Source organism: Dermacentor albipictus, chromosome 1 (assembly GCF_038994185.2).
Source record: "Dermacentor albipictus isolate Rhodes 1998 colony chromosome 1, USDA_Dalb.pri_finalv2, whole genome shotgun sequence".
Lineage (NCBI taxonomy): Eukaryota > Metazoa > Arthropoda > Arachnida > Ixodida > Ixodidae > Dermacentor > Dermacentor albipictus.
The window spans coordinates 365589212-365609518 of record NC_091821.1 but is presented as its reverse complement, the minus strand read 5'-3'; the positions used below and the strand labels follow the sequence as shown (position 1 = coordinate 365609518).

Below are 20307 nucleotides of genomic sequence, written 5' to 3'. Positions count from 1 at the left end.
TTCGATGGATTTTTGTCTGTATTCTAACAGGCCGTGAACACCTTAAAGAAACGTCTGGACATGTATTAAGAAGCTGCTGTTCCCATGCTAAATACGATGACCCGATCCTGACAGCTTTCCCGAGAAACACAGCGGTACGTACGCACCATGGTTGCACCGTTATGCCGTACATATTGTAGTTCAAAACAAGATATTTCGTACAAGCATCCTAAAATAGTGAGGAAAATAATTAAAGAGTGATGAACATGCCGAGAAATTCCCTTTTGTTGAACTTATCCATGAAATCTGAAAATGTACCCACATGCGTACTTGTTCGGTCGTCGACATTACTGTGCTTCAAGAGGTGGCAACATTAGAATTTGGTAGTTTACATGAAGAACGATAATACAAGTCTGTAAAGAGTAGTTGATAGAGCAGTAAAGCCAATGAGATGCATTTTCCTTACTTCTGTATTGCAATTATATTCTTGGGAATCAGTGCCTTGTAAAAATCACGTAAACAAGGTAAGATATTTGCGTCAATAATAACGTTGCATGTTCAACCTGTCTTTTATAAACTTTCTTGTCAAGTGTAGCTTTAGAGAAATGCAATTGTACTTCTTCTTGCGATGTTAGTGATCTGAAAATGTTGAATCCTAATTGTGTAATTTTCTGCAATTGCCGTCATAATTTGCGATACATTTCAGCACCCAAGTTGACCGATGGATGGATGGATGTTATGAGCGTCCCCTTTGGCACGGGGCTGTGGGTTGCACCACCAAGCTCTTGCTATTATACTGCGTAATGTCCTACATAGGTTAAACAAGAAAAAAAGAAAAAAAAACAACGCTATGAACTCCCACAACCAAATTTTCTGACCCCAATTGCGAACTTTGCTATTCTAAATTACCGTTTTTTTTTTGTCGTTTCCCTACTTTTCTTCCACCAATCCTCCGATCGCCTCTTACTAATGCCTATTGCGGACATGTTTACTTTTCCACTGCTCTCGCTGAACCCAAGTGCTTCAAGGAGGCCAGTGGCGCCTAAATCGACCGCTGGGTAGACGTCTTCACATTAGTAAAACATGCACCTATATCGAAATTGTGAGTGCCCCCTGCAGGGAAAACGAAGAACCTCGCGCCACGCCATCTGGTTGGTACATAAGGCCTACGCCATCGTGCAGCCCGTGCTCCGCGTATCGATACGACTTGCTTTGTGCGTTGATTCAGTGCTTTACTGAATTGCTTTCAATCAGTGCGTGGGTAATGATTGAATAAGATAATATCTCCCTCGCGTTTGCGTACACGAGGTGAGCATGGGACTTCTCGAAGTGCTGCGTAACGAATGACGGCGTTTGGCGGTGCATGTCCTCGAACGCTTCGACCGTTCTTCTGGCGCACCGAGGCTGGGCGCCACATGACGAAGGCTACGTGGCTAATCAAATGATAAATTTCACCGCAGCTGACCCAGAAAGTGGACTGGTATGAGTGACGTGCAAGGCGTCTATCAAGATGGGCCGCGTGTACGTGGGGATAGTGTGGCATACGACCGGAACCTGTGTTGGCAGCTCCTGTACAGATTGTACACACACGATGCGTTATATACAGCCAAGCAACAACATTTGGGTAGATTTAGGAATTGTTAAAATAATGTCAAAAATTTCTTTATACTCAGATCATTAGGTACTCCATTACAATAACACATTTCTGCTGCCTTTAAGTTTTAGGTCATGTTAACTTTTCAGTAAGCGTTAATGCTAGTGGACCACATTGTTGCACAGCAAAGCAATGACATGTTTGTGTTACAAGCAAATGCAGTTGACTGCGCGATCTAGTGCGGCGGTTTCATAAAATAAGTCGTGTGCTGCGTTTACATCAGAAAATAATAGCTGTGTGGCTGCGTGCAACTCAAAGTAGCGCACAGTGCGAAATCGCGTGAGCACACACACAAGAAAAAGGGAGAGAAGAAGAAGAGAGGAAAAAAAGGAAGAGGTGGGGCGGGGCGGTTCGGCTCGCGCTGTCCTGTTAGTGTGCATACCAAGGTAACGTATGAAATACGGCCAGCGATGGTAAATGCGTTGAAACACGTAGGATATGAGCGGCAGATAACAGCTAGCCAACATAACGAACCACCTTCACGTCGGCATGACGGTAGGTTGTAGATCTTATGCAAGCGCCTACGGTAACAAGGCAACCAAACTAGTGACGGCCCAGAACGATTCAGAGCTGAGCGAGCTCGAATAAACATGCCGAGGTGATCTTACACTCCTTTCGCAGTCCCTATCCATGTTGACGTAACATCGTGACCTGCAGGGCACCACTACAAATTTTCTTCACAGCACGTTCGTCTACTTACGTTTGCAGCCCCTTTGCCTTTTCACGCAGTGGTTGTGCCGCCGTACAGCAGCCTCGCCCAGAGTTTTGCTGTACGTGATCACAATCGGCACATGGTCCGGATGATTTATCAGCTTCAACGGCCGGCCTACGTTTGACATAGGAAGGGTATGACGCGATGGTCACTAGTTTTTAAAGAAAACTTGCCGTTGATGAAGTGCGCCCCGCAGATTCGAGAATGCTCTGTTGGCTGCCACAATGAGCCGTCAGGTTTGCACGCCTAACTGCAGATATCCACAGAGCCCTCTTCTTCGCATACATTTTTGCGTAATTAGAAGAAGCTCGAGTTTCCGTTTCCATAGTAGTAGTTCTTGCACCCGAAGGCGACACAATAAAACAGCATACTCGAAAAAAAACACAAGCGCAACAGCAGTATTTCCGTAGCAACACCATCCGGAGTGGCCGCGTTGCCTCGCGTTCTTTTCCAACCAAGTCTAGTTACGATAACCACTGCAAGGTGGACTCGCGCCCCGCCGACATGGCGCGTGCGCAGAAAGATTTTCAGAATCGGGTATTTACACGGGCTACGATAATGCGTCATTATGATTCACCGTCTCGATTCGAGTGTGTTGTGTTGTGCTTGACGTGCTTGAAGAGAAAAAACTGAGTCATTACCAACCCAGCTTTGCTCCCAACGCTCTGTACACGTCATCCGCGAGTGAAGCGCCGAAAGCGTATCATAGCAAGCATGCGTCGAGAGTTTCGCACTTTTTTTAGTAACTCGCTCAAAAAGCACTCGCTGACGCTTGTGAAAGATACTCATTTTGGCTGGACTGTAGCGAAAACCAGGGATAATGTTCCCGCTTTATCGCCGCACCTTCCAGTAATTCTGCTGAGCAATCTCAGCTCCAGCTGCGCTGCGTCCTTCCTAATAGAACAAGTCCTTCAACACGTGTGACCCAGAATTTCAGCAAGTGGCATCTATTTTAATGGGCTATATGCGCTAAAGCAACTTCCACCTTTCTTTTTTTTAGAGCATCGCTTTTAAGTAGCTAGAACATGTGTAGCGTGCCACGTGAACACGTGGCGTACTTGGCACGTGCTTGTGGCAGCATCAGAAGGTTAGGGCCCCGTACACGCTCGTGAAGCAGGGGCCTGCTGCCGATCTTCAGAATATCATTACGAGCAGACAGGAAGCAGCATTGAGATGGAACTTTGCAGAAATCGAGTAGAGCCTGCATATACACCGGTTACTCACATTACTAAAATCTAGGTTTTTAAGGATTAAAACCACGATATGATTATGAGGCCCGCTGTAGAGGGGGGCTTCCTATTGATTATGACCCCCTGGGCTTCTTTAACGTGCACCAAATGCATGGTACGCGGGCGTTTTTGCATTTCGCCCCCATCGAAATGCGGCCGGGATGGTAGATCCCGCGCCATCGTGCTTAGCAGCGCAACACTAAAGCCACCTGCACCAGACCACCGCAGAGCGTGTACACACATTGGTGCAAGCCCAAAGGACTGTGGGAAAATTGTGATTGATTACCAAATTTGCGATGAAAATTGGTGCAATGAACAGGCATCGCGATAGCTGGCGGAAAATTTCCAACGGTTAACAGTTATTTACGGTTTGTATGCAAACCTTGGCGGACTTTAGTGATGACAGTTGACGCCGTTCTTGGTGTGTCTAATGAAAGTTTGCATAGGTCTACGAATGTATTTTTTCCTGATAAATGGGTGTCAGGTCTATGTTAAGGAGATATCTCACTGTGGTTGATCACAATATCCGTGCTCTTAGCTTAGACGTAGTGTGAAATAACGTTGTACCAATTTGACGGATACTTGCAGAAAAATTTTTGAATAAGCTTATATACCTGCCCGGAAAATTATTAGGTAAAGATCAAAACTTGGTCCGCCAGGTGGCGGACACTCCCCGTGTCTGCGTTCCCACGAAACGTTCACTGCCACTCACTCGCTCACATTTCCTGAAAGAGAGCAATGCGTCCTGATGTTTATTTAATTAAACGGAAAAGGAGCGTGTTCTTGGCCGTGTGGAGAAACAGTCCATACGTGTGCAATTTTTTGTTTTTCCCGATAAGCGCTGCCTTATGCCATAGTTCAAAATGAAGAAGAGAGAAAGCGAAAGTATGAATGCAATCCTGCAGCGTGCAGGAAATCAAGTAAGGCTCTGCAATTGAAGTTGTCTTGACACCACTTGCTGAAGTCAGCATGCCAATCACTCCGAAGGCCGTACCTCCTAAGCAAGGGCTCCTGGATGTGTCGCACGCCTGAACAAGTCAGAAGCAAGTGGTACACACCGGCGTTTTGTGCAGGCTCGTACAGTCGAGGCAGATGACGTCTTCCATGTCGAAGCTGTTCCACTTGCAAGTGACGCCAGGGGTGAGGGCTACCCCAGCCCATATCACCGTAAACGGACCTTTCTTAACACTTGAGAGATGGCGGGGGAGGGAGCAGGCACACGTGAAGGGTAAGAGCACATATGTCGCGTCGGAGGGAATGTTTTTGGCTAACAAACTGGTAGAGGTGTCAGGCAAAAGAGATGTCGGTGGATGCGTTTTATTCGCGTTGTCGCGTGATTTACTATCTGTCATGGCATTGAAAGGGTCAAGGCTGCGTCCTTGTAACCAGTGTAGGTGAGAAGTGAAAGGGGAGTTATTAAGAAGCTTATGTATCTCCTAACAAGGGAATGTAGCTCCACTGATAACTCGCTGCAGCTGTTTAATGGCACTCGAGGAATCTGTATATGTGTACTCGGGAGATGTCTGATAATAACGAGGTTACCTGAATGTATGGCCTGGAGTTCGAGTAGAATCCCAGCATTCACCATGAATTCCTTATTTTCTTATGTACAGATGCGTTTGTGCGCGCCACAATAATTTTAAAAACTGCTTAATTTGAACACAAGGTGTCATTACAAGAGTAATATACAGTTTGAGTGAACTATTGAGAGCCATCGTATTTTTTTGCTGACAAATATTGTAGGGACATTTTTCAGAGGGAAGGCGGAAAGTGCCCGTGGAGATCGATCGATCGATCGATCCCATGGGCACTCCATCGTGCCCATGGAGAGATCGATCGATGTGCACGGCAATTTCATCAGGACTAGGGATTGATAAGGATAAGTTACGAATCAGTTGATGTAATTCAGGCAACTTCAGCAAACATTGATTCTGGGGCTGGTTATTGCAAATTTTAGAACATCCATGAAGAAAATCTACTCTTCAGGCCTCTAGCATTGAGTTCTAGATTTCATTGGATGAAAGATTTACATATTAAATATTTTTTGGTAGTGGCAGAATTTTGCGATATGTCATATATAGAAACAACGCTTTCCTGTTTTTAGGTTTAGAAAGGAAATCGTACTGTTTCCTAGCACATATTTCGTTAGCTTGAGCGACTGCGCGTTTAAAAACAGCAGCGTGAAATTTGTAATCAGACCAATTTTTGGGGGTCTGGTTATAAAGAAGCTGTTTCCAAGCTGCCTGTCGGCGTCGGTGGTCTCGCGCGCAATCTGTATGCCACCAAGCGCTTTAAGGTGCTTTATTTGCAGATATAACACTACATTCAGCTTTTTTGTACGTTATTCTTTTGATTACAGCACAAAGTTTCACAGCTTTTGTGTCTTTATGCTGTTCAGAATGGGAAGCCAAATGTACCTTACGATCGGCTTTAAATTTATTAGAATTTACAAATACGCGTACCTGAGAGCATGACGGCATTATCGGGTAAGCGATTTCCAACATTATTAGAACGTGGTCACTGTTCGTGGCACAATTCAATGCTCTCCAGGATGAGCTAGTGGGAGACGAACTTACGAAACTTAAATCCAAGGCTGAGTTGGACTGATTACAAATAAATGTAGGAATTCTAGAGTAGAGACAAGCCAGATGATTATCTATTGTCTAATTCCATAAGCGTTGGTCATATTGGTCAGTTCGAAAGCCGCAACACGTGTGATGTGAGTTGAAATCTCCAACAAGAATTTTGTTCTTACACCATGAAGACACAGCGGAATCCAAACATCGAGTATTCTGCACACCTGAAGGAAAATATAAATTTACTAACGAGAAAGGTAGGTACCCTGGTACAGTTATATCTAAGGCAAAAATTTCCCATTCGGGAGACATGTTTATATGAAATCTTTGCCTTAATAGTAATTCTATTAGTGACAAGGAAAGCTAAACCACCGCCATTCGATGAATGGTCCTGCGGGAAAAAACGATAGTTATTTATTTGAAAACATTGATGTTCTGATAGCCATGTTTCCTGCAAAGCAATTATGTCCGGGGATAATTTCGATGAAAAAAATACTAAATCTGCTACTGCAGACTGAATTGATCGGCAATACAAATGAAGAATTTTGAGGAATCCTATGGTTGTGAAAGCATTGACTCAATGACTGCGTTACTTAAAATGCTTACCTTTAATAATATCTTTCTTTGTAAGGCTGTCTTTCAGATATCTTTTGGCCTTTGAGTGAGTTAGTGTCGTAGCTTTTTTTGACAAAGGGGATCTACATCGTTTTAACGATCGAGGATCCACTTCCATTTCATCTGAGCCCTGTGTGTTATTATTGTTCTTCTCATTGACTCTGGTTGATATCGACGGATGGGCCTGCAATTTCAGCATCTTGGGACGTGAAATTGGGAGTTACTTCTTTATTTGGGGAAGGACTTGGACAGTCACTTGTCTGAGAAATTATACTAATAGCTTTTGTTGTACAGAATATTTGTGCCATCTGGTTTGTTGGGATTTGTGTCAAGGACTCGCAAAGCTTTCCAGCTGGGCGCTCCATGGCTTTTTCTATTGCCCTTTCGACAGCATCAGCAATAGAAAGTGAAAAAGGCGCGTCGGTTTCTGCCGTCTGAGGAGCTGTAGCACCGGCGTATCCCTGTGTCCTAGCCTGAATTTCAGCTAGGGCTTTTCTAAGGAAAGAACGTCTTCGTTCAACGATTTTTAGAGTTTGCATATCCCGCGCTTTTGCTGAGCAATTAGAACAATCAGCAGAGTGCGTGTCATCGCAGAGGCAGCACTTTTTTCCTTGATTTTGCACTCGCTGGAATTGCGCTCCCCACCATAAATTCTATGCCAGGGAGAAAACCTGAATCCTTTCAAGGTGTGTGCAATACGCCAGCACTTTACACATTGGAGGGGACGAGGAGACAGAGGTACCACTCTGTAGATTAGGGGCCATGCCTTAATTTTTGATGGTCGAATCGCCCTAGCAAGTGTGACTATGACTGACTCAGTAGAGATCCTGTTTTTGTCGACCACACGTCCCCACCGATAAATTGAAATTGCACCCGCCGGAGGAAACATCTCTAATTCTTCAGCCGGTGTCATGTTCACATCGACGCCACGGACACATGCCAAGTGCGAAAAAATAAATGCGCTTACCGGATCGGCAGCAAACAGCGAACACTTTAGAAGGTCTTGCACACAGGGCTGGTCTGCGGAAAAGCAGAGAATACCTCTGCCAAACTGCTGAAGTGGGGCACTTCAGTGATGTTTTGGAAATGGGACGTCGCCGATCACAATTCCGCCCGAATCGCTTTTGGATTCTCCATCCGCATGATGCCGTCATTGGTTGGAACAAGAGCCACAGGAACTGAAGTGACACCGTTGTGTAGCAACAGGTCCATAAGTAACTCCTGCGGACGAATAGAAGCGGACTAGAGGAAAGCCGCTGGCCCTGATGAAGTAAAGGACATCTGCCTGGTCTGATTAGCACTAGCTAAATAATAATGGCACTAGCAAAACAGTTGACAATAGATTAAAAAAAGCAGCTACTCAATCCTTGGCGAAAACCCCGAGCGCCATAAATAGCTCAGCAATGGCCGACGAAGAAGAGTGGAAAAGCAGTGGTTGATTTAACTTCTTTGTCATCGCTCTGCGCTTCGGACACATTCTACTTAGGGCCAACGACGTACGGTAACGTGCCTCGATAAACGGGATCTGTGAGCTGATGTGCGACCTACTAACGTGATTCACGCTCCTGTAACCTGGTGGTGCCCGCATGGTTGAACAATGTTGTGTTGTCGTGTCTGATTGCTGACGACAAAGTATTTGTGACCAACCGTTCAGCGTCTGTGTCTGCAGCAGCACACAAACCATCGATTTTGTCGACGTGCACTTGAAGCAGTGATAACTCGCGGGGAAGGGAAGCGTTGAAGGCGTGCACTCGTTTTAAGGACCCAGGACGGCGAGATCCAGGAGGTCCTGCAGGGCCTCCGCAGTACGACGCCGCTTAAAGCTGGAGAGCCTTAAGACTGGGCTTTTGTCGACTGTGCCATTGTAATGAAAACAGACAGCCGACCGAGCGACAGAAGCTCTGTCGGTGTAGATCCTTGTGACACTCTGGCACGTACTCACATCGGGGTATTGGCTTGCTTGCTTGTTCCTTCCCTTGTGGCGCTTATCCACTACGGGGGAATGGCCGAGAAGCTGGCGGTTAAGCCCGGCTTTGCTTCGGTAGGAGGTGGCGAGACGTAGCAGCGAGCGGGGGACCCTCCAGACAGCCCCAGAGGATATAGCGCAGCGAGGCAAAGTCACCGTACAGGCAGCAGCATGGATTGGTGACCCTGGTAAGTGGATCACCCCCCCCCCCTCCCCCCACCCCCCGCCCTGAGGAACAATGGGAGGCCCTTCTATGCTGCACGACTAGACATCTAGACACGGTTCCTAGCATGAGCTCAAGACCTCATCGAGAAGCACAGGTTGGCAGCCTACGCAGATTAACCTCCCTTACTCCTCACCCCTTCGATTAATAAAGTTCTTACTCACTAACTCTCCACTTCCTTTTTCTTCCTCCTTAACTGTTCTGAGCACTTTCTCCTTGCACTGGTGTAATTAAGCTGGCAACTTCTGTCAACGTCAGCGAATAGCATTTCAACCTCACCTAATACTCATTACCGTCGTCATCATGGATATCACCTCCTTGCCCCGTCACCGCCATTGCTACCAAAACATCACCACCACCATCACCAATATCATGGACGTTATCATCGCCATGATCATTGCTGATATCATAGCTTCATCTCCATAGTCATCATGGTCATCTTAGCGGAGCATTATCGGGTGACGTTGCGTCGACACACGCAATATGTGAGCACGTCACTTAATTGTTGGCATCGTTTACGGGGCCCCGGCATCGCATCAAGCAATGAACTCCCAGTTGAAACTCACTGTTTACTGCAAAAATAAGTTTTCTCCCAATGTGCACATTGTTGTCGACAATAAAATATGCCTCAGCGTTCACAAGGCACAGGAAGGCCTGTCCCTGTATATACCTGTTCCGAGGAAGGACCTTTTGTTTTATTGCATGCACAGCGTTTAGTTACCGACGTAAACTTCAAGATTTACGAGGCATAATGGCTATTGCATTAAGAGGTCTATATGCAAATGTTCTCGCGCATGAATTCGAGATGATTCATTAAGTGACTTCAATGCATAGAATTTATTTCCTATTATAATTCCTATGAAGTTGTCCGGTGTTTTCAAGTTGGCTGAAACTATTGCTTTTCCGTCAGCAACTGATCTTGTTTGAGCTCAGATGTTATTCTCTTCTCTAAATTATACGGACTGTGGCTCTTAGTCTAGATGCATAAATGTAGTTCTACGAGTACGCAGAGTTTCCGATAGCAACAGAGCACGTGTATATAATGGGGCCTTGTGTATCCATAATGCCGGCTTTCGTCGTGTCAGTATACGTTGCTCAATGAAAATCCAGCACCTACGTATGAGCGTAGAGGACAGAAGCCTGTCACAGCTGCTGTTTAGAGAGAAGCTGCAGTGTTTGTTCGAAATTTTTTAGAGCGGATCACTTAAGCGCTCATTACCGCCATTACACACACACACACACACACACACACACACACACACACACACACACACACACACACACACACACACACACACACACACACACACACACGCACGCACGCACGCACGCGCACGCGCGCGCACACACACACACACACACACACACGCACGCACACACACACACACACACACACACACACACATACACACACACACACACACACACACATATATATATATATATAGTGCTAAGCCCACGGAGAGGTCATTTAGTTGACGCCGAGTTCTGCCATGGCGCTGTGTCAATGGGCGAGGGACGGGAAGAATAATTTTACTCGGATGGTTAGAATGTTCTTTAAGAAATGTATTATTCAAATCAGCAGCGAATTTAGACAAAATGGGTTACAGAGGTCCTCACTTAATTGCAGTGCAGAAAACCAACCTTTCCTGACGTGGTTTTGAGTATATGTCGCGAAAGAAGAAAGAATAAGAAAGAAAGAAAGAAAGATAAAAGAAGCAGGAAAAAAAAAGAAGAAAATGAGGACACTGCGACTTGTTGCCACTGTGCGGAGGGGCTGAGACTCGTGGATCTATACGTTTAGTGTAGCCACGCTGTAGCTTCTAAGAACAAGGTCTATTCAGTAACGTGTTCGTGGCGGAAATGTGTGTCACTTCGTGTGAGCTTATTTTGCGAGTTGTAATTGATGCTGGTCGATTGGCTTTTCATTAGTTCACTTTCATTCCTGACTGGATACATTTTTTTGTTTGTGTTTTTTTCTGATTATTTTGTTTTCTCCTCAACTCATCTTTTACGCGCAGTGGTGTCTCGTTATAACAAAATCTAGTTATTCGACACAACGCCCCCTTCGAAGTTTTTCGTGGTCCCTGCTGCAGTGCATGCATAATGACCCGATTACTCGAAGTGCAGTAGCACCAGACTCCGCGTAACACGGAGTGCAGAACGGAAAATCTGCTCGGGAGCGCTCTGTGCAGCATACGCACGCAAGTGCCCTTAGCCTTTTTCTTCGCATCAACCTGGCGAGGCAAATAGAGAAGGTCGCTCCACCAGGTGGTGACAGCTACTAGAAACGAACTGCATCACGTGATGAATAGCGACACAAAAGGCACCTGGGGCCCTATAGCGTAAAACTATTCCAATATGTTTTTATTCCAATCTCCTCACATCGAATTTGCGTAATCGCCGACGCAAGCATCGAGCGGTCACCTGCAGGGTTGTCTCAACAGACCGATCAAACGCTCTCCTCGTTCATAGAAGGTTATTTTTGTTTGCTTGAAAAACGAATAACATTGCCTACTCTGAGCGGCTTGTATTATCTAATTTGCTTACAAGACGCGAGGAGCACGCTCAAGTGCAGAGGGATTCGATGGGGCCGAGCCACTGCACTGAAAATCAATAACCGGATAAAGAGGGTGGTGCCGGCGTCTGTGGTTGGTCCGCTTTCCCTTACTTAGTTTACCGTGGCTCGTCCACAATCGCGGCGACAGGCAACGGAAGCTTAAGAATGACGCTGAAACGGATCCTCAGCAAGGACGAGCTGGCAGAACGAGGTCGTAAACGTGCCGAAAGTGCTCGAAAACGTTACACGGCAACGAAAAACGTTTTATTACACGCAAATAAACCCATGCTCTCCGACAGGTGCGACTAGCCAGTGCCTGAGCGATCGGCGACAGCCATCTTTTATTCGTTTCGGAAAGGGGTTGCCTGGAGCTATTCAGAAGATTCAGTCTTGTCCGGCATATGAATGCATCTTTAACGCGTACACGTCACTTTGACGCGGTGAGCTTTTGCAGTACAGTGACGTCGTGTGGCAGGCAGATGAAGTGGGTGCAGCCCGAAAACTTTTGAGCAATACTCGAGGGCTAATGGCGAAAAGCCGTCGAATCAGAAATAACTATATTTTCTTTTGTTCGGTCAAATCATGCATAATCAGTTTGTGCACGTCATATCAGATGGGGAGCTATCGCGGTTTTCGTGACGTAGCGTGACAGACAGGTGAAGTAGGGGTGGTCCAAGAAAGTTTTTCGCCAATCGCGGAGGGCTGATTGCAGAATTGGAATAGACAAGTTTGGAATAGTTTTACGTTATAACGCCCCTGCTCTCGGATGTCAGCAGAATTTTGCTATTGTGTCGCAACTTTCGGGGATTTATTTAAATGTACGTCTTGCGAGCTGCCACGCTGTTGGTGTGCGTGTTCCGCGTCACTACGGTTCTTTCACGGCCCCTACGTTTTTAACGAAGTACCTCTCATAACGAAGTCCGTTTGCTGTCCCAATTTATTCGTTATATCTAGATATTATTGCGCTTGATTTTTAAATATATATTCCTACATCTGCATGTTCGCATTAGACTGTGTTTGGGATGTTTACTAGGGGTTTTTGAGCATTCTGGTCCAAAGGTGGATCCGAAGCAGGATCAGAAATTTATTGTGTTCAATGAATTTGTTAGATGCAACAATAGTGACCATGGAAGAGTTAACACTTCATTTTGTTGCAAGTGGAGTTACAAGTTGGGACATTTAAGAATTGAATACATATTATGGTTGATATTATGCGCGTATTATCTGGGTGAAGTGGTAGGCAGACTGGCAAAATGATCCTTTTCTTGCCAGCTTGAGTAGGCACACGGGCGAAGTCCTGGAGCACACTTCTCAGGCTTCTGCTTTGGCAGGTGATGTTATAAAACTACTGAAGCTGTCCCGCGTTCAAGCCATGCCTATTCTATAAAACACCCCAAGCAAGAACAAATTTTGATATTATACACCTTACTTTGCATGTTCCGTACAATTCATGTATTAGGTAGCTCTTTTCGATCAGTTTCCTCGATATTGCTGTGTCTTTCATTCACTTTCACTTGTTTTAAGCTAGAAAATTCTTTGTGATGAAAAGCTTTTTGTTAAAAGTTCTTACTAAAATCTTGCTTTGTATTGTTTCTCGACGTCTTGCAAGCTCAGTGACCTTAGCCCCATTGCTTCTTCATCAGCGTTCTCCACCAACGACAAATTTCCTGAGGCTTATTATACATCATGCAAAGCTTGGTACACAAGCACAGTATAACATAGGAAAATGCAGTTATCCGTCATCACGCCACAAACATAGCAATGTTGTCAAATGTACATATTCGCTAAAACGCACTTGTTGAAACCGTTATCTTTTAACCGCCACCACCATCCCTCACTGAAATTAAAAACCATGATCTTCACCCCAGCATTCGACTGTGCATGAGCTCCAGCAAGTTTCGTTTCTTGCGATTTCTTGTACTGATTATTTACAAAATATTGGTCGCCGTGTACGTATTCATGATGCGTAAACCGATTTTCTCGTTTCTTTTTTTTTGTTTTTGCATGAATATGCGTCCTTTCCTGGCCTCCTACGTACAGTTCGCAGCGCCCCGTTTACGATAATGCGGCTGTTATAATGTCGATAGTACGGCTGGCACTGTCCAGGACTCTGCAAGCAATAATACCCAGAATAAAGAAAAGGAAAATAAAATAGTGCATTACGAGAAGCTTCCGCACATAAATCATGCGTGTACTTCCTTTAGTTATTTACACTTAGCAATAAGATCAAGTGCAAAATAAAACGATTAATCTAGTACAGCGGTATTGCACTACAAAGTAATAACGTAAGTGAACGTCTCCGACGCTTCCTCTAAGTTGTATCCGGTAATTTTTGAGCAAGGTAACTGCAAACAACGCCATAAATCAAGCGTTTTTTTTTTCAGACATTAAAAAGAGTGCAGAAAAAAAAATGCATGCGCTTTCTTTTGGTAAGCTTCGCAATTACGGAACGAAGTGCGGCCAAAATTTGAGATTCTTATATGTGAGTTGTGGAGGCCTACCCGTGATAACTATATAATTTTGACCCGCTTGTGACCGCTTGGCCTAAACGTCGTTTGAGATGTTCGAGTCTCAGAGGTTAGTTCTACAACACGGCGCATATCCAATGGGCTAAGGAATTTATTTTGTAAAAATGCTTAGTCCATGAGAAAGTGCATCGTGGGACAGATGATAGCGCCAAGCGTGAACGCCGTTACGAGTACAAATGTGCATGGAGCCGTGGATACGCTACCGTTAAACGACGCCGAGTAGCTTCCAAACACAAATATTCACCTTTTAGGTGACATAGTTGAATGGTTTGCCAGGAGATCACCTATAGGTCTCGGTTAAAGAGCGTCTGACTTTGTCACTACAATTAATTCCTGAAAATTGTTCTTTAGTCTATTAAGCGGGACACGCTAGGGAAATCTCAAGATACTAGGGTCATTTTTTTATCAAGGTCCGATCCGTTAAGTGTGCAGTGCGTGCTGTCACACATATACCTATATATATATATATATATATATATATATATATATATATGTACGCGATAAGTAAGGAAGCGGCACCCAAAACTACTACTCTTTTCGGCAGAGACAAGCCCGGGATTGCACTTTCCCAATTTTTTTTTTTCAGATTAGCTCATAAATCATGGAACCGCAGTCGCACTGTTCCGAAGTTACACTCGACCGATGAGGGAGCGCGTAACGAAGGTACAAACCAAATTCTGATTTGGCAGGGTTCTCCAGTCTTGTGAGATCACATTTCCACTGTCTTGGAAGTAGTTCTTCTTTAAGGTAAACAGGTAAGCGAAGAATTATTCTTTAACTTGCAAAAGAAAGAAGAAAAAAGAAATATTGCAGCACTGCCTGCTAATTATTGAATGAATTTATTGCGACTGGAATTGCACAAAACTTGACGAAATACCTGCGTGACCGCTTTATCGTCACAGGCAAGGTAAGGCAGCTGTGTTGAGAAAAGTTGCGGCCTTTAAGTTTGTGAAATGTCGTAACCCAGTCTGCAGTATGCGAAAGAAGGTTTAGAAAATAAAGCGACTGCTTCGTGAAGTTCAGCCTCTGCCTGCTTAGGTAAACAGAAGCAGCTCTTACCTAAAGAACTGTGCGTAAATGCCCCGGGTGCCCACGTGCGCGCATTTAGAGGCGCTGCAGTGCGTATCTGGACATGACATTAGAGAACGCGCTTTTCTTTTGCGTTCATAAAAGCCAAGTCGGTATTCAAAACTGCAACCGGGAGTTTCTGTTTTGCTCAGATTTTTTTTTTCGGCTGTGAGAAGAGTGACACGTACAGAGGTCCCAGTATAAGGGTTGCTTATCGAATTTCGCGTCCGCTGGAATGTTGTAGCCACGGGCTGAAACTGAACGCGCCACATCTTGCTTAGCAGTAGGACGTCGCACATGGTGAGTAATGGACTCATATTTAAATGAGACCTTACGAAACTTATCCATATGGTCGCGGCTACGTTGTAAAAAACAAATGTCAGTAACCTGTTTATGAGTGAGTGAGTGAGTGAGTGAGTGAGTGAGTGAGTGAGTGAGTGAGTGAGTGAGTGAGTGAGTGAGTGAAGAAACTTTATTGGCAAGTCCGGCGAGGACGCGAACTCGCCGCGCACCCGGCTAGTGCCACGTCGGGACCGGCAGGTCTAGCCCACCGGCCCGGTCGCGGGCACGTCGGGCAGCCAGGATCTGCTTGTCCAGAGCGGGGCTACGCAGAAGCGAGTCACACTCCTCTTGATGAACTTGGGGTACTTCGACCCGCCCTACCAGAGCATTGTGCGCTAGAGTGGAGGTCTGCGCGCAGTACGGGCACGAGTCGTCGCGATATACGTCGGGGTAAGCCTCGTGGAGAACGGACCGACACAGATATGTGCTGGCCTGTAGAAGCCTAAGCGAAACGGCTTGCGCGCTATTCAACTTGAAGTGAGGGGGCGGAAAGGCTCTTCTAGACATGAAGAAAAATTTAATGACCTCGTTGTGAGTAGCGGGAGCATCCCTGTGGCCGTAGAGAGGAGGGGAATCGGCACTCTTTACAGAGGAAGCGCGGTCGGTGTGGTCACGCGCAGCCTCGTGAGCAGGCTCATTGAGGTTCAGGGGAGCACCCTCGACCGACCTATCGTTACTATGCTGGTGAACTTCACAGGAAACGATCCCATTCAGTCTTTATCCAGCTGCGCCGGAAATGCGACAAACAGTCTGTTTACAAGAACCCTACATACGACAGCACTACACAGTGATCGATTCGGCAGAGGCTTGCCTTCCGCCCTTAAACCTTTTTTGGGTTGCTGTCGCAAGAGCCCTGCGTCTGGAATGGAAAATCGTATAAAACGCAGGCTATACCAACTTTGCTGAGTAGCATATTGTGGGACAAAATTGTGTATTTACAAATATTAAAAAACAACAGCAATCACAGGTGCAGGCATGCTAGTAGCCAAGATGGTGCTGAAGAACAGTGAACTCGTCTGAATTTCGTCGGTATTATCTGACATGCTGATTTGGGCTCCTTCAGTGTCGCGGCACTACCCCCCGGAGCAATATCACTGCTGCATTGTTAGTCAGGGAGCAGTACCAGAGGCTAGATCACATGGGTTGAGTCCAATGACATGAACGATGTGATTCTGCGGGCGGGCAGACAGCGCCTTAGGTTTGAGTATATAGGGCAATCTCATAGGCGAATTCAGTGACCTGGCGCAAAGCGCGGTAGCATTGGCGTAGCCAAGGGGGGGGGGGGGAGATTTCGGAGGTTGAACTCCCCTCCCCCGAAATTTTCTGACGAAATCCCCCCCCCCCCCTCCCCCCCATTCCACGGAACAGAAATTGTCAGGAGGTGGGCTCCGAAAGAGCGACATGGATGAAAGGACAAGCTTGAACCTGAAAGCAATGCGAGGGCTAGTGGTGGTCCGAACTGGGAGAAGGTGGTTGTCATATCCGTGTAGCTAGAACTTAAGTTTATCCAGTTTCCCCACAACCACTGTCGTGCCTATAGTAGTAGCGATTCCTTGCCTTCTCATGTCACCTTTTCCCTCTCCCCTCTCCCTTGTAAAGGAACTGCGAGCGAAGAGTGGGAAGGCCCAAGGCTGTTATTCACTTCTTTCGCGACTGCCTTGGTTCTCTGCCTCCTCTCCCCCTCCTCACTACCATTCTATCTAGCTTTTCTCTGGGCTTGAGTATAGTAGAAAGGTAAACGCTCCAATTTCTGCAGTGGTTTCGCGGCGGGTCACGAATAATTACAGCTGTCAAGATGCTAATGCGGCGATCGACACCCAGGGAGCTCCAGAGGGCACTGTGCACATTCGAGGCAGTGCAAAGTTCCAAACGAGTTTCTCGCGTCTTCTTTCCTCTCTGCCACGCTCCTTCCATATATTGCCACGTGCGTTTATTACTCCTTTACCGTTCGCACGTTTTATCAATTTTCTGCCTAGGCCCAGTGAAGCGCGCGGCATCGTTGGACGCAGTGGCGTAGCTAGGTCGTCTGGCACCTGGGGCCCACAGGTCTTCTGTCACCCCCCCCCCCCCCCCCCGGGTGTGCTCGAGGAAGGCGAAGATATCGACAATTTCCGGGTTTCAGCACCAGTACAGCCGCATAGGACACCGCGTACGTCCCCCGGTCCCCCTCTTCTTCGCTTTCTTTCCCAGAGGTCGCGAATGCAGCAGGTATTGGCGGCGAGGAATTACGGAGTCACCATCTATAGGAAGCGCCTTGCTGGCGTAGTATGAGGGATCACGCGGCGCGCTCCTCATAGGTTTTTCTGTCAGCGCTCACTGAAAACACCACGCGGGAGCTCTCCCGGAAATTTCTGTAAGTACTTTCGAAACGAGAGAAGTTTTTTACTGTCTAAATAATAATCTTGGGCAAACTGAAATCACAGAATCGTTTACAGACGCTATCTCCTTACCGAATACGTACAGTGAACGCCACTGTGCCGGTCGCCGCGATTTAGTCTCCCGAACCGGCTTCTTGCGTGAAAGGTAGGCAAACGCCGAGACCAAACTATGTTAAATATGGTCTTATAGTGTTTGTATATCTAAATGGAGCGTAATAGAATGAAGCCTCAATGCAGCGATCGCACAGCTTCGCAGCGACCGACTGCGCGCGTCTGCATGCTTGTCCGCGCACTGTTTCGCTTTCACCGTGTGCGCGTTTTCGCACCGTGCCATGAGCTTTAGGCTGCAGAATATGAGCATTTGACAGTATACAAGCAACCAATGTTGCGTGGGCGCTATCAGAGCTGTTCAAAAATAATTTCATTGTAGAGACTTCGACGCCTACGGGGACTGATGTGCCGGACGTCGCGACGATTCAATCTTCTTTTTTTTCTAAATTCTTGGACGTTTCAATATTATTTCTCGAGTTACGTCGCACTATATGTTTATCGGTGTTCTCAGCATGCGATTTCCCGCTGCTTCTTTTTTTGTAATCCAGTGCATTCATTCATAACACAAACATGACCATATGCCATGCGTTTTTTTTTGTGTGCTTCTTACCACTCCCTATCCACTCCAGTGAACTTGCCAGTATATATAGCATCGACATGTTCATAGACCAAACCGTCATGACATTAGTCGGGCAGCGTACTCGGGCGAGCGTCTCAGTGCGCGTTTTTCGAACATTGCAGACCCGGTGCCAAAGCAGAAATCTTCCTCGCGTCTGTGCTTGCTGCATACCCGAGTTGTAGCCGATGACTGTTTGCCGGTTTTATGTTTCGCGAGCCAAGCTTCACGCAGCTTCTTGTCCTGCGGCTACGTGTGAACAAGCCTGACACCGGGCTCAGTTGCGTACGTCCGGCACTGCGGCACCGAGCAGCAGCGTACCATGTTGCGCACCTTCAACGGCAGCCACTACCTATTGTAGTGCTTTCAATCGTTGTAAAGGAGACACTCGAAGCGGGAAAATCTCGCCACTAAATGAGGACCGCAGCGTACGAGGGAATTTAAACTCTCGTTTTCCGCTCGCTTCGGTGCTCCCGAAGCAGCCGACGCGGCCGCTATGTCCCCGTGATCCCTAATAGCACACCACGCCGACGGTGGCGCCAGCTTTTCCAGTGGTGGAGCTATACCATAGTGGAGCTCGAAGCCAATACACGCTGTTTTTTTTTTCTGTGCCAAATAACACAGTGTGCTGCACTGATAACTTGTGATAAGCGCATGTGCACATCTTCTGTCAGAGTGTAAGGCTTGGCAACCAATCCAAATGAGGCATCGTGGCAAATACGGCTCACGTCACAAGTAAAAAAAAAATTATAAAGTTTTGATTACCAATTTTAGCGGCAACATTGTAATTTGCAAAATTGAAGGCCGACATTCATATCTTGCCCAACAACAACTTCACAAAAATCGTCGTAGGTACTATGTCCCGCAGTATTTTGGCTGTGGGCAGCCCTGAACGAAAACGAAAATAAATTATGTCTCAGTGACGCTGATCTCCCCACCATATTAGAAAAACGGAAAACGCCACCTGCCTCCCTGCTGCGCGGGAGCCAATGTTATGAGCATTACGACTTCTCTTTGTTGTGATCAATAAAGCCTTGTTTTTATTTGCTGCTATACGGACAAACGTGATTATCCTAGCTGTGGTACCACCAAAAGATTGAGACCAGAATAGAGCACGCTTCGCGTCGATTCTTGGCATCACCATAAAAAAAAGACCTCGATGAAGCCCGTGCCAGCGAAACCTGTTGGTCTGCACTCGCAATGGAGAGGGTTGAGGGATCAACCTCAATGGTCCACTATTTCATATTTCTTTCGCTACTGCCATACTAGGCGCAACCCGCAGTGCCAATGTACTGTAGGTTGTAGCACCCAAAACGATTTTGTTTAAGAAGTTTTTGTTGAGGTAATAATATGACTTTGAATCCTCAATTCTGAAATTGAAGTACTTCCTCTATAAGCGCTAATTAGGGGAATATTAAGGATATGGTTATTACTTACCTGCCATATTTTCCACGCTACCGAGTTCCTAGTAATCACAGACACATAACTTCATAGAATATCCGGAAATATCCTTACAAAATTCACGTTTTTTGTTAATTCTGTGCAGCTGACACAGACACTGTACTTGACATGAAGTCACACAATAACAACAGTTTTCTGAAACTTTCGTGGGTAAGAAGGAAAGCGTGAAACATAACGGCAGGTTTCGCAGCGACTTCTCGGAGCGAGTGGGAGAGGGGAAGTAAAAGCGAGCTGAACATCGCGGCGCCCGCGACTACATACAGCCTGTCGAGTCGTACGTCGCCCAACTCTTCAGCCGCACCGAGTCTGAAGACGATCCAGAGAATCCCATTCGCGACTTTTGACGGCC

General features: G+C 46.3%; 2 protein-coding genes across 2 annotated transcripts in view; one reads left to right on the top strand and one right to left on the bottom strand.

Moving 5' to 3' along the window:
* LOC135906967 (ubiquitin-associated protein 1) overlaps positions 1–2639 on the bottom strand; it is a 106058-nt gene extending 103419 nt beyond the window's left edge. Inside the window, exons 1-2 of the mRNA XM_070531867.1 lie at positions 2519–2639; positions 2334–2459 (exon numbers count right to left, since the gene is read on the bottom strand). The gene's annotated coding sequence lies outside the window, so the exon portion shown is untranslated. The remainder of the gene's footprint in view (positions 1–2333; positions 2460–2518) is intronic.
* LOC135906980 (arylsulfatase B-like) overlaps positions 1–20307 on the top strand; it is a 78601-nt gene that overhangs the window by 12961 nt on the left and 45333 nt on the right. The window lies entirely within an intron of this gene.